Source organism: Tasmannia lanceolata, unplaced genomic scaffold, assembly GCF_043159265.1.
Source record: "Tasmannia lanceolata isolate RefF3 unplaced genomic scaffold, GAP_Taslan_0.1 ptg000005l, whole genome shotgun sequence".
NCBI lineage: Eukaryota > Viridiplantae > Streptophyta > Magnoliopsida > Canellales > Winteraceae > Tasmannia > Tasmannia lanceolata.
Genome location: NW_027518682.1, coordinates 919,580 through 933,300, shown reverse-complemented (window position 1 = coordinate 933,300; position 13,721 = coordinate 919,580). Strand labels below are relative to the sequence as shown.

Below are 13,721 nucleotides of genomic sequence, written 5' to 3'. Positions count from 1 at the left end.
ACCGACTACTGGCTTCGTTGTTACCCGATCTCCTTACATGCAGAAATGAAATAGAAGATCCCGTCACTCTGTTTGATATCTCATCAATCTACCGATCAAACCTCTAGGGATGGGAATCACTTCCATTTAACCATTTTATCACGTGCAAAGAGTCACTCTCCACTATGACCCAGTCCAATAGCTCTTGATTAATCAACTTAATTCCATTCCATGGTGAACAGGGCCTCATTAAAATAAGTGTTTCCAATGGGGCCTGAAAATGCCCAAACGTTATTCCCAGTCTTGTCCCTAAGAAGGCTGCTAATTCCTGCTGGCCCCGCGAACCCCATACTAACGCCATCGAAATTTAGCTTTGGAATCCACTACCCGGCAGCTCCCAATGCTGATTTAAGGCCGGTCTCATTTCCCTACAATTGCATACTACTGACCATCCTTGCCAAAGGTCAAATGCCAATACCAACCGGAAGCTATGTAGCGCTCTAACCCGGGCGATGGTTAGAGCTAGAATCTTTAGAAATAGGAAATAAGGGGAATTTACGTTTCCTTCAAAAACCCTAGCATTCCTCACCTTCCATAGCACCTAGATGGGGGTTAATTATATGACCTTCCATAGGATTTTTCCTTTCTTGCTCCAAGGAACCAAAGAGCATCGAAATCAGAGAGCCTGGATGGGAATACCCACGCTATGCCAAATCTGCACAAAATTTTGTTCAACACGTACTTTGCAGTCTTACAATGGGGGAGCAAGTGATCTACAGTTTCACAAGCCTCCACACATAGGGAACAATGGTCTATAATTCACATATTTTGGTTTTTATCAATCTTCTCTTTTAGATGTTAACAGAAAACCACCAGGGTCTCGAAATTGTTGAATGATTGATATCGATGACTCATTGCCTTGCAACACATTGCCCAAATAACCAACACCCTCGATGCATTGTCTTTTGTTGCTTCACATTCGAACCGCTCTCGCTAAACCTCGAACACATCATTCAAAAGCTTCATTTCCTTCTCTCTTTGAAGGAAGCTGCTTGGTCGTACTTTACCCACAATACCTTCTTGTGCAATCAGGTGATCATAGCCGAGGTTTTAAATTTCGGTTTTGGAATGCATTTCTGTCCTCACTGAGACGAAATCCACAAATGGTTATTTTTTCTCACAATTTTTTCGATCAGAATTTCGGCTGAAATTTCGGGATAATATCAAATAATTATACAAAAATTTAGAATTTTGGATGAAATCTCTAAAATTTCAAATTTTCAGCCGAAATAAAGTAACGTTTCGACTTTACCCAATTTCAATTTCGTTATCGACCAAAACCCTAAATTTAAAACCTTGATCATAGCCGTAGCCCCATTTTCCATAACAGCATAGTGCTTCTTTGAAGCTAGAAATCTCAACAAGCATAGAAGCGAGGTGGGCTTCTTGATGGACTAGCTTTGGTATTGGTGAAGAAGCGGTGTTATGTTAAAAACTGAAAATATGTTAAAAGTGAAAATAAATCTGTTTAATTGTCCGATAAAAAAAACAAAGAAACAATATGGGGCGGTAATCCCGGTTGACAATATATCATAGACCAATAGGGGCGACTTTGCAGCTATCTTTTGCAATGGCGCCCTTCAATTTATCATTGCTCTATTCCTTATGGATTTAACGATTTGTTCTACCGATAGAAGACGATGATCTTCTCCTGTCATTCCTACAAATTCATTCCCGCATCAATATCGTAGAGTTCTTCCAGGAGTGCTCCGATCAAAAGTGTAATTAAACTAATAATTATCTTAAGCTCTAAATATTATTTCAAATGCAACCATCAATTATAATAACTCAACAAAATTACCAAGATATTATTTTTAAAAATAAAAAATCTTTTCTCTAATAAAAGATCACATCTGTTTTATAATTTTCTTACCAATATCTTGCAACTCTTACATTTTGTAGGGACCTCAACCAGTTTATTAAATGAAAAAGAACAATAATACATTTAATTATGAAAACCATCAACCCTATTCTCGAGGCACACTAGTTTGAGAGTCATACCCAACTCAGGGACCTCTACCAGTTTATTAAATGAAAAAGAACAATAATACATTTAATTATGAAAACCATCAACCCTATTCTCGAGGCACACTAGTTTGGGAGTCATACCCAACTCACTGCTCTACATCTCTAGAGAAGTCTCGAGAAATGAACGGACCTATAATTGGCCCTTGTAATTTAGCTTACTGTAAAGATTCGTAATTTGAAATTATGAATCCATCTTCGTTGTAAACAAGCTGGGTAAGTTTCCTCTTTCCTATATCACCTGTTCCATCGATGATCTATGTAAATGTTACATGGATATGCTCTTTCGCCCGGATATTTGTTATACACTCTTCATCTTTGTTCCAAACTACGAGCATGTTTGAAGCTCCTTGTCTCAAGCTCATAATTTTCTCCATAAAAAATCCCAACTTATTGCAAAATGAAAATCACGTCAGAAACACAAGGGGAAAACAATTGCCTCACCTTTTTCTAACCAACTCACATGCAGATCTCAACAATCTCTGATTTGAGATGGATCGATTTTTTTTCAACTTGGAGAGCTGTCTTCCTCTGCTCCCCCAACAAACCGTCCACGTTGGAGGCTAGTGGGTTCAGTTTTTATACCAAATCGCTCACATATTCCTCCTTCGCTTCTATTCTGCACAATCAAGAAGGAACAAAAATATGTGCATAAGTAAGAAATACACAGATCTGAGAAAACATATGACAAAACAGTCCAAAACAAACACAAGCGCTTATAAATAGAATGGTATTTCGCAACAACGAAGATTACCTGCGGCAAACGGAGATTGATTTTGGATTTTGAGACGACCGAAGACTTTCCTAAAATGAGAGAGCAAGCAGAGGCGATGAAAGACTCAAAGAAGCGCTTGGATGAAAAGTAGGGTTTTGAGGTCTTTATAAAGAAGTTTGAGTATAAGGATAGAGTCAAATCTACGGTGAGGATTTCTGTAGGCTTACTAAAAGAGGCATAATTATTAAGGGATGGATTTCTGTAGGCTTACTAAAAGAGGCACAATTATTAAGGAACGAGGGCAGGACTTTGGTAACCCGCTCGGCAATTGGTAGTAGCGAAAACCGCGAGAGTTTCTCGAGTAATCTATTGACATTGGAATAGATTCGCACCAATATAGGGCTGGCAATTTCACCCGAAAAAGAGGGGATCCGCCCCGCCCCGTCCCGTTTGGGGCGAGGATTCCCCGATTTGATAGGGGAAGGGGAAGGGGAATTTAAAAATTCCCCGGTGCGGGGAGGGGAAGGGGAAGGGTATGTAGTTGTCCCCGCCCCGCTCGCCTCGTTAATCAATGCCATTTTTTTGTATATTTTTAACTATTTTTTTTTTAAGGAAAACTACTAGAAACTCTGTGGATCGGCTACAAGATTCCTGCAAACATAAACTTAGCTTGTCTTTTCCTTTTAATTAGCTTCTGAGAGCATTTTGGGAACTATAATAACCTTTTGACAGATGTTGAAATAATAAAGACAAGCTGAGTGTATGCCATTATCAAAAAATCGTAGTGCCAACATCGGTGGCGAAAATAAAATAATAAAATAATAAATTGCATTTTTATTTTGGTTAGGGACTTAGGGTTTCCTTAATTCCTTCCCACGAAAGAAACATTGCTCAGGTTAGGGACACAGTTCACTTTTTGCATTTTGGTGATTCCCAAGCCTCTGAACATTGCTCAGGCATCTATTTGGGTTTATAACGCCTGTTGGTGCGACCGCTGCGAGGGCACTCAAGAGTCAAGTCAGTATTTCAAGGGATTTTGCTATCTTCTGAAGAGTAAGAAATATATCTCATTCGTCTATAAGTATGTTAGTTTATAACATTTTTATATATTGAAATTGCATCAAGTTGATTAGGGACACCCATCATCAGTGTATCAATGACTAAAGAGGGGGTGATATTGGAGTGGGGCGGGGCGGGGATTTTGTCCCCGAAGGATGCGGGGAGGGGAAGGGGATTAGATATTTCCCGCGGGGAGGGGAGGGGGATTCCCCACCATCCCCGCAGAGGGGAGGGGAAGGAGAGAGGGGAAATTCCCCGCAAAAGGGAAGGGGTATGGGGACCCAACATCCGGCCCCGACCCGCCCCGTTGCCAGCCCTACACCAATACGAATCTTAGGGCACGTCTCGCTGGCAAAGTGTCTGGTCCGGTCAGAGGTGGGATCCATTCGCACTAGCGAGACAGACCACTTTCACGGAAGATATAATTGCCCTCCCTTTTCTGCCACGTAAGGGAAGTACTGAAAATTCTGTGGCTGTTAGGCTCGTTTCTGATAGACACACGTATAATTTCACATGCAAGATTGGATCCGATTGGTCTGCAACAAGTCAGGCCCAAAAACCCTTTAGAACACTATGATCGTGTGTTCTTAATTTGATCCATCAAGCCTCATTCAACGACCCAGGAACAGAAGCTCAACCCTTCTTACCCATAGGACGTTCTGAAATATGTAAGGTCACCTCGTCATCATCTGCAATTTCAACGGTCTTGATTGCACATATACGTCCCCCATTTGGAAATGGTATTTTCTGCATAGCCCTTCTCTATTATTATTTTTTTCATGACAAGATTATTCTTAACTTTTATAAAATAACATATATTCACTTAATTTGGTATACGTTGGACCACTAAGATATCCTGTTTGTGAAGTTCCTAAAACACAAGTGTCTTCATTATCATTTTCCATATGAAAAAAAAAACACTCCTCTCCTAGTACATCTATTAGCATTCCACTTGAAACTTGAATCTAGATCGTTGATTATTTTTTCTTAATCAACCCTTCTGGTCCAACATGAGGATCATCTATTTAAGTTTCTAGGGCCCATTGAAAAAGGGTTTGAATCATGCTACAAAGTCACGTTGGCGTGGCCAAGATAATATGAGTCCAAGTGTCCAACCACGATCACATTGATAATGAATACTGACGATCATCATTGGACCTCACATGGTGACATGAGTCAAGACAGTTGATCTAGTAGACAAATGAGTCAAGACAGAGATCAAAGTGTGATCATCCGATTGTCAGAACTTTAATCTGCAGCAGAGCCTATCACGTTCAAGTGGCACGCCTATCATGTTCAAGTGGCACAGATGTGGCCCAGAACATTTGTGTTCCCACATACATACAGGTATTTTTAAGAGGCCCACTCCATTGGATGATCCAAACCATTCATTTCTTGGTTCACAACCCAAATAGGTTGTGCCCTGAAAATAATCTCCACAGGATGATCTAACCCTCAGACCTACATAGGAACGGCACATCATAGGAAACTCTACATATTGGGGTGCTGAGAGCATCCTATGGAGATGATTTTAGGGATAAAGTCAATCAACGGTTGTTCCCAAAGAATCCATTCGATGATCTAAACCATTCATTTCTTGCTTCACAACCCAAATAGGTTGTGCCCTCAAAATTATCTCCACAAGATGATCTAACCCTCAGATCTACATAGGAACAGCGCATCATAGAAAACTCTACATATTGGGGTGCTGAGAGCATCCTATGGAGACGATTTTAGGGATAAAGTCAATCAATGGTTGTTCCAAAAAAAAAATGATAGAGCGGGGCCCATTGTAGTTTTTTTTTTGGGTAAATTAGTGTTGCATGCTGCAAATTTGAAAAAATGACAGAGGAAATGGTGACTTTTGAAAAAACTCCACAGAATGCTATTTTATTAAAAGAAGGATCTTTTAGGACAAAAATACCCCTCAGTTTACTTTAATCTTTCTTTTCTTTGTTTTACAGTTTTACTCTTTTACTTTTTCGTCCAGGTTTTACACTTTCTTTCTAGGTTTTACTCAGACCCATTTTGTGTGAAACGGCCTAATTTTCCGACGAGAGAAGCTTTCTTCTCCGGCGAAACATCTTCATTTCTCCTGCAGTAGATGCTCATTTGTCCTGAGAGGGTAGAAGGAGTTCTCTAGAGATGCCCCTTTCTCATTTTCTTTTTCCTTCTCCAAATATCCAAAATCTCATTATCTTTGTTGTGTTACTGTGGCTAATGGAAAAAAGAGTTCCGAATGTTACTGGAATATGTTACTTGAATTCAACATTTTAGTCGAAGCCAAAACGTCTTAGTCAAACCAAAAAACAGTTAGTTGAAGCCAATCAGGTGGTAGTCGAAGCAGAAAAAATATTTGTGGAAGCTAAAAATTGCTTGGTCGAAGACAAACAACACAATGACGAATGTTACTCGAAACACATTTTTGGCTTCGAATAACCTTTTTTTGCTTCGAGTAGTTGTTTTTGCGTCGAGAAGGAGAAAAAACGTTATTCGAAGCTTAAAAAAATTAGTCGAAGCGAAAAACACAAATGCGAATGTTATTGGAAACACATTTTTGGCTTCGACCAAGTATTTTTTGGCTTCGAATAACCTGTTTTCGCTTCGAGTACATGTTTTTTGCGTCGAGAAGGAGAAAAACAGTTATTCGAAGCCTAAAAAATTTAGTCGAAGCGAAAAATACAACTACGAATGTTACTGGAAACACATTTTTGGCTTCGACCAAGCAATTTTTGGTTTCGACCAAGTATTTTTTGGCTTCGAATAACCTTCTTTCGCTTCGAGTACCTATTTTTTAGTCGAGAAGGAGAAAATAGTTATTCGAAGCCTAAAAAATTTAGTCAAAGCAAAAAATACAACTGCGAATGTTACTGGAAACACATTTTTGGTTTCAACCAAGCAATTTTTGGCTTCGACCAAGTTTTTTTTAGATCCGAATAACCTGTTTTCCCTTCGACTACCTTTTTTTTGCATCGAGAAGAAGACGGAGAGATCTCGAAACCCTTTTTGAGAAAGATTTGAGAAGGAAGAAGGCCGATGTGTCCAATTTTGTGCGTTTGAAAAAAAAAACCACTACAAGTTTTCTTTTGCAAATGCAATTTGGAAGCTCCAGTAACTATTTCGCTTCGATTAAACTGTTTTCGCTTCGAGTAACTATTTTTGGCTTCAACTACGTTTTTTGTCTTCAAGATTGAGAGGGAGAGACAGCTCCAAACCATTTTTCAACAGCAAGAGGGAAACCCTAACTGTAATAGAAGATAAATTTATAAAATAAAGCAACCCTAATTTATTCCCTTACTTCCCTTCAACAATGAGAGAGAGAGAGAGAGAGAGAGAGAGAGAGCGAGCGAGCTTGTACCTACTTTAGAAGAGAAGAGAACAGTTCGCCGGAGAAGAGAACATTTCGCCGGCAAACCAAGAGAAGAGAACAGTTCGCCGGAGAAGAGAACATTTCGCCGGCAAACCATCTTCCTCGTATATATGCTTGATGAAGGTAAAAGGTAAATGGAAAAAATAAAACAAATGCTAAAGGGTATAAAGGGGCATTTTCGTCCTTGAATTCCCTTTGTCTTTAAAAGTAACATTTATAAGGGTTTTGGAAACAACCAACATTTTTTGGTTAATTTTTAAAGACTATAGCACGTAACATTAATTCACCCTTTTTTTTTTGAAAAAATACCTGCTAGTTGTTAAAATGGTGAGGTGATGTATAATCATCACCACTTTTTTGTATTTCTTATTTGTTCTTGTTTCTTTCTTGGAATAGGTCCCAGTTGGTCTTCAAGTGGGGTATGTTGTAAATACAATAGGGGAAGAAAGGATTTAAAAGAAGGGCTAGAGAACTTGAGAGGTGTGGAGAAGAGAGGAGAAATCATCTTTAGGGAATTTAATCGGATAGAACTCACCCCTAAAAGCTAGCCGTGAGGGTGCACATTTCCTTATAACCCATCCCCATCCATTTCACTTATCCGATGTGGGACTATTTGCTTTTGAGTGGAACCCCAACAATCTCCCCCTCCACGCGGAAGCAACGTGGACAATCTCACCCTTCCACGTGGCGGCAACCACGAGATACTACACCGGGGATTCCGAGATCTTCCCCCGACAGACATTCCGCCCTCGGAAGCAAACTGCGGTGGTTTCCGAGATCTTCCTCCGAGTGACACTAATGTAGGGTCGACGCAACGGATTGACGCTTTGATACCAAATAACGCAGGGGTGTATAGCGGAAGCTTGTAATTGAAATATTCAACAGCAGGTGGTTGAATTGAGGCGACAAAAACAAGTAGCAGATGGCTTGTTGTAGAGATAGCAGTAGGTGGCTTTCTTTAGCGAACAAATTTCGTGGCAAAGGTAACAACGGAAAGGTAACAAATTTTAATTCATAAAAGCTGTAAAATTTTGTGTACAATGAAGTCTTTTTGTAGACTTTTCATGGACGTTTCGTACTGCCACTAAAACTTAAATTTTGTTCCACTTTGTACGTCCAATTCAAAAGGAATTCCTAAATTTTCTCTAAATCAAAATCATAAAAGATATCCTACTCAACTTTCCTAGTTGTACTAAAACTAAAACTTTTCTGTGATTGGCTAAAATAAAAAAAAGACTCCTAATAAAACTCTAACTCAATCCTAAAAATCCTCTAACTTTATACTTTCTAGAAGAACTCCTAAAAACTCTCAGCATTGAACGTCCAACACTAGTTAACAAAAAGTCTTGATATGTAGTAATCAACTTAGGCCGTTGATTTAGTGATCGTGGAATCCATCGAGATGCACCTCATCAGAAACTTCTGCCCTCGCAAGCAAACCGGGGTTACCATGTCCTGAGCTCTGATACCAATTTATAGGGAATTTAACCGGGTAAAACTCACCCCTAAAAGTTAGGTGTTAGAGGGAGGTTGCCCATTCCCTTGTAACCCATCCCCATCCATTTCACTTATCCGATGTAGAACTATTTGCTTTTTGTGGACCCCGATCCGAGGAGGACGGGTGCGGCGAGGGACGCGAGGTCCCCACATCAATCCTCTAAGATCTCAACAACGTGAAGGAGAGCTCTGCCAAGGAACTCTCGAAACTGTTGCCACCCTCACAGCATAGCATGAGTGGCGATATAAAAAGAAAGAGATACATCCTGATCCGGAGCCAGGACTCGAAACCAAGATATGTCTGCAAATAACTCAGAGTCGCCATCCATGGATGCGCCATGGAACCAAAACAAATGCTCTGTTTGCAATGGATAACCAGAGATACAAAAGGTCCGTGCCTGATGACGAATGGAGAAGGTCCGAAGAGCGCCCTCAATTCGCCCGAGTGCGAACACTTGGTCTCTTATGCCATTTATTATTAACCTCGAAGAGTTTTGGGCAAAAATCATGTGAAATGGGAACAAATATCCCCGAGTGAACGTCTACCTAATCATGCATGACTCGGGGATGAAATAATAAACACACATAAAGTAAGATAGAAGATGTGTCACCTAAAGACAACTAGGTTATGAGTGACATGCCTAACAGGTGTCTAAGTTCTGGTGGACGAACACATGCATGCTACAACTAAAGGTATAGGTCTGCACAAGAAAGTAAGAAAACACAACAAAATATACAATATAACACAACAAATCCTAAGACTCTAAACGATTTAGCCCGAGTCCTCGGATGGTCTGGTATTCATCCAAAGAAGCCTACGTATCCCCGCCTCCACGAGAATCAAGGCAACGTAGTTCTCCGCACCTATTCTAGACTAGGATGCCTAAGACACCTAGACCTCTATCTTAGACTCGATCTAAAAGACCGGACTAGTTCTTAAAGCTTCTTGCGCGATTATTTAAATTCCAAATGGATTGTAGATTTTAGGACACCCTATATGCCCTAACTAAATGCAGGTTAGCCCTAAGCTAATGCAGGTGGTTCCTACAACCTATGTGTAACTAGGCTGTATTTCCTAAGAAAAACAATAGGATTGCTAACGCATCTTAGACCTAGTCATCAGTCGGCGATGTGAATCGCCAACTGACCGGACGGAGGCGCTCCTATTACTCTAGGACAAACCCCTCACTCTAACACAAACACAAACAAACCACACAACACATCAAAGACAAACTCCTAACTCTAAAACTCTCTATCTAGGACAAACTCCTAACTCTAGAAGAAGATCTTGTTGAAAACAAGGTTTTAAAGGTTTTTGAAGAAGGTTTAAAATATTATTTACAAAAGTTTGGCTGCACTTGGGATGTAAATCCCAAGCTGCACTACGTACCTCGGAAGAGGATCAAGCCAACGTAGTTCGAAACGAACTCTCAAACTACGCTTCTAAAAGAAACACTCACACTTCAGATTTTTAAGGTTTTTTATATTTTCAAATGTTTTTGATATTTTTAAAGTTTTCAAATGTTTTTGAGTTTTAAATTTCCAATGTTTTTGGATTTTAAAGCTTTTCCAATGCTCAGGACCTTTAGATGAATTCACTCTTACAGAGAACAAACAAGCATAACCATAAACTAGGGCAAAGCCCTAAAGCAAAAAGGGGAAACCCCAAACAAGCAACTAACGCCTCAAAGAGACGAACCACAACAAGAAAGATAGCGTCCCAAGAAGAGAGAAAACGATCCAAGATCCCAAGCAAGCAAAGCTTTAATAAGACTGAGTTAGCCTCTAATCAAAGCGAAGTAATCAACAACTCTAAAGGAGAAACTCCGAACTAACAACACTAAAGAGGGGAACAAATGAGTCAGAGACTCTCTAATACTACAACTTAGGGGAGGAATGAGTCAAAGACTCCCAAATAACGCCAACAGAAGAACCAATGAGTCAAAGACTCTCTAGTAATACCACAAAAGAACGAATGAGTCAAAGACTCTCTAATAATACCGACTAAGAAAACGAAGTGAATCAAAGACTCTCTAAAAGAAAAGGAAACACGAGTCAGAGACTCCACCAACACCAACTAAAGGATAGATGAATCAAAGACTCTCTAGAAAAACCAATAAGAGAAAAATTGAGTCAAAACTCTTTAATAACACCACCTAAAAGACAAATGAGTCAAAGACTTTCCTATAACACCACCAAAAAGGCAAATGAGTCAAAGACTCTCTAATAACACTATCTAAAGGATGAACGAGTCAAAGACTCTCTGATCAAGGCGGACTCCTATGCGAATGGACTATCGACTAAGGAGAAGCTTACAAGCAAAAGGAATAAGAGACCTTGTGCACATTTGGCAAAGATAAAACACCCAGCCGAGCCGGACAGCTACCTAGCCCTAGGGTGCAACAAATGTGCAACCCAATACCCATAAGGGTAGGGGTATGCTGCCAAGCCGAGTAGGGTGTTCTCCCAAAACCAAACGGCGCACAAAGAGGACTAACGAGAGAATGAGACCGGGCGGGTCTCCCAAACACACACAAAGATGGGTTCCAAGTAACCTTATCATTGCCCTCACATAAGAGGATAGTAAAGAACACTGAAACCTAGAGATTAAAGGTCCCGATAAAGGAAAGAAAATAATAAGGAAAAGAAATAAACACAATTTGAATATAACCTGCAAGTCTTGAAATATGGGGGAGAAAAAGGTTACCAATATCAAGGAGGTGTGAGGGCTGCTAAATCTTGAAGGTGATAAGATTAGAATGAAGGTTTGAGTAAAAGATTTGAAATGAAGCCAAACCCCAGCCCTCCTTTTCTTCTTGGATCTCCTTCACTGTTGTACTCGGAGAACGGATCGGATTCCAGCAAAATCAACGGGAGAAGCTGAGCCGATTCGGTCTCCTCTCTCTGATTCTCTCTATCTCTACTCTCTCCTTCTTCTTTTTTGGCTTTTAAAGAAATGGGGGAAAATGGCGGAGGGTGACCGGTGGTGACAATGGTGGGTGGGCCGAGAAAAATGGTAGTGGGTTTGGAGAAGATGGGTTAGAGGTGATGGGAATGGGTTTCGGATTGCAGAGAATGGGGTTTAGGTGGTGGAGGAATGGGCAGAAATGGTGGTGGCCGTCGGACGAAGCTGATGAAATGGGTTTGGGGTTCAAACAGAATAGGGTTTGGATGGTGATGGTGGCTGTAGAATGGAGGCTGAAGATGGCGGTTGGGGTGGTGGAGCTCCGATGAAAATGGGTTTGTGATGGATGTGGGTTTGATGGCAGAGGAAGTGAAAAATAGGATTGATTTCAGATCTGGGCAGAGGTGGGTTTTAATGGAGGAAGGTGGAGGCGGCTTGGCCGGAGATGCGGCCGGAGACGGGGAGTTGCAGAGATGGTGGAGGCTTTGATTGTGGGTTTGCCGGATTTAGTGGTGGCTCCAAATGGGTTTCTCACCGGAGAAGATAAAGATTAGAGGTGGCGGCTGAAGGTCGAAGACGATGGTGATCGGAGAAGGTTGTGGCCGGAAGTGGAGAGTGATGGTGGCTTTGCCGGAGAAGGCGGCGGTGGCGGCCGGTGAGGGAAGAGGAGATGAAGGTTGGATCTCCGGCGGATTTGCCGGAGATGATGAGCTCTCTCCCTCTGCAATTCTCTCTTTCTCTCTCTCTCTGCTTTTCTTCTCTTTCTCTCTCTCTCTGCTTTTCTTCTCTCCCTCTCTCTGCTTTGCAGAGGAATTTTTTTTTTCTTTTTTTATGTTTTAAGAAAGGAGTTGCAGGGGAGGCTGAGGGTGGCTGACGGTGGAGATGTGGGTTTTGGTGGAAAGGGGTTGATGGTGGCAAGGGTGGTTGGTGGTGGCTGCTAGGGATGGTGGTCGGAGATGGTTTGGTAGTGGTGATGGTGGTGGTGGTGTCGGCGAAGGTGGTTGGAGATGGTGGCTCGGGTGGAGGTGCGGTGGTGATGGTTTGAGGGAGTTACAGAGGTGGTGGTGGCCGGATGAAAAAGAAGAAAAAGAAGAAGAAGAAGAAGAAAAGAAGAAAAGGGGTGGCGCTAACCAGCGGTGGGGATGAGGCTCGCCGGAGAAGGGAGAAGAGAGAAATGGCCGAGCCTCTCTCTCTCTTTTCTCAGATTTTTCCAGAGAATGAATAGTAGACCTAATTTTTTTAATTTTTCTTTATATATTGAATGGGGGAAGCCGATAATGGCACTACTGCCCTTTTGATGAGGCGCGCGGATTGATAGGCGCCCCCCACCCGCTTTGTCTTATTAAAAAAAAGACAAAATTCGGCCATTTTTCCAAAAGCACACCCCCTGTCCAGGATATATCACCCCTCTTTTGGATTTATACTACGACACTGACTCGGTCCGTTCGCAAAGCAAACCAACTCGGATTTCGACGAAATTTTACGGGGACTTGAGGGGGATCCTAACCTAGCTTAGGGTGAAATTAGGGACCGTGAAACACTCATCTGATGGAATTTTTATTCAAAATGATAGCTTGGGGTACGGTCAAAATGGGGTGTCTAGACTTTCGCGTGGAACCCCAACACTAGTGCCTTGGACACCATGTAAAAATCACGATGATAGTCTTTTTTTAGCATTTTTCTATCGATTTTAGCAAATTTCAATCGAGAGATACGAAATTATACTAGTCGAAGCCTCTTACTAGGTAAGCGGAATATTCCTATTAGGAACTCAACCTGAAGTCTTGCTTGAAAGTGGAAACATGGATTATATAATAGCAGCAGTGACTTAGCATTTATAATAACATGAGATCACATATTATTAACACTGCTAAATTGATTCTCGAAATCAATTTTGAGTCCAATAATCAGTTTTGGAGTCAAAATCGATTCTCAAAATCTAAAACAAACAGGCCCAGAAAGTCGAAAGCCCCTACTATTGCCTCTAAGTTCTCTCCCATTGACAACCTGAAATGAAGAAACCACAATCAAATGAACTCAGTTTTTAAACTAATCATGGCACTAGTAATTTATAAATAAAAGAACACATTCTAACTTATTGTGTCCCCATT

General features: G+C 41.0%; 1 long non-coding RNA gene across 1 annotated transcript; it reads right to left on the bottom strand.

Moving 5' to 3' along the window:
* Window positions 1–1,776: 1,776 nt before the first annotated feature.
* Window positions 1,777–3,125, bottom strand: LOC143876443 (uncharacterized). Its single transcript, XR_013250386.1, has 2 exons — window positions 2,819–3,125; window positions 1,777–2,683 (listed from the first exon to the last, which is right to left on the bottom strand). It is a non-coding gene; the product is annotated as an uncharacterized LOC143876443 (long non-coding RNA).
* Between the last annotated feature and the right edge of the window lie 10,596 nt (window positions 3,126–13,721).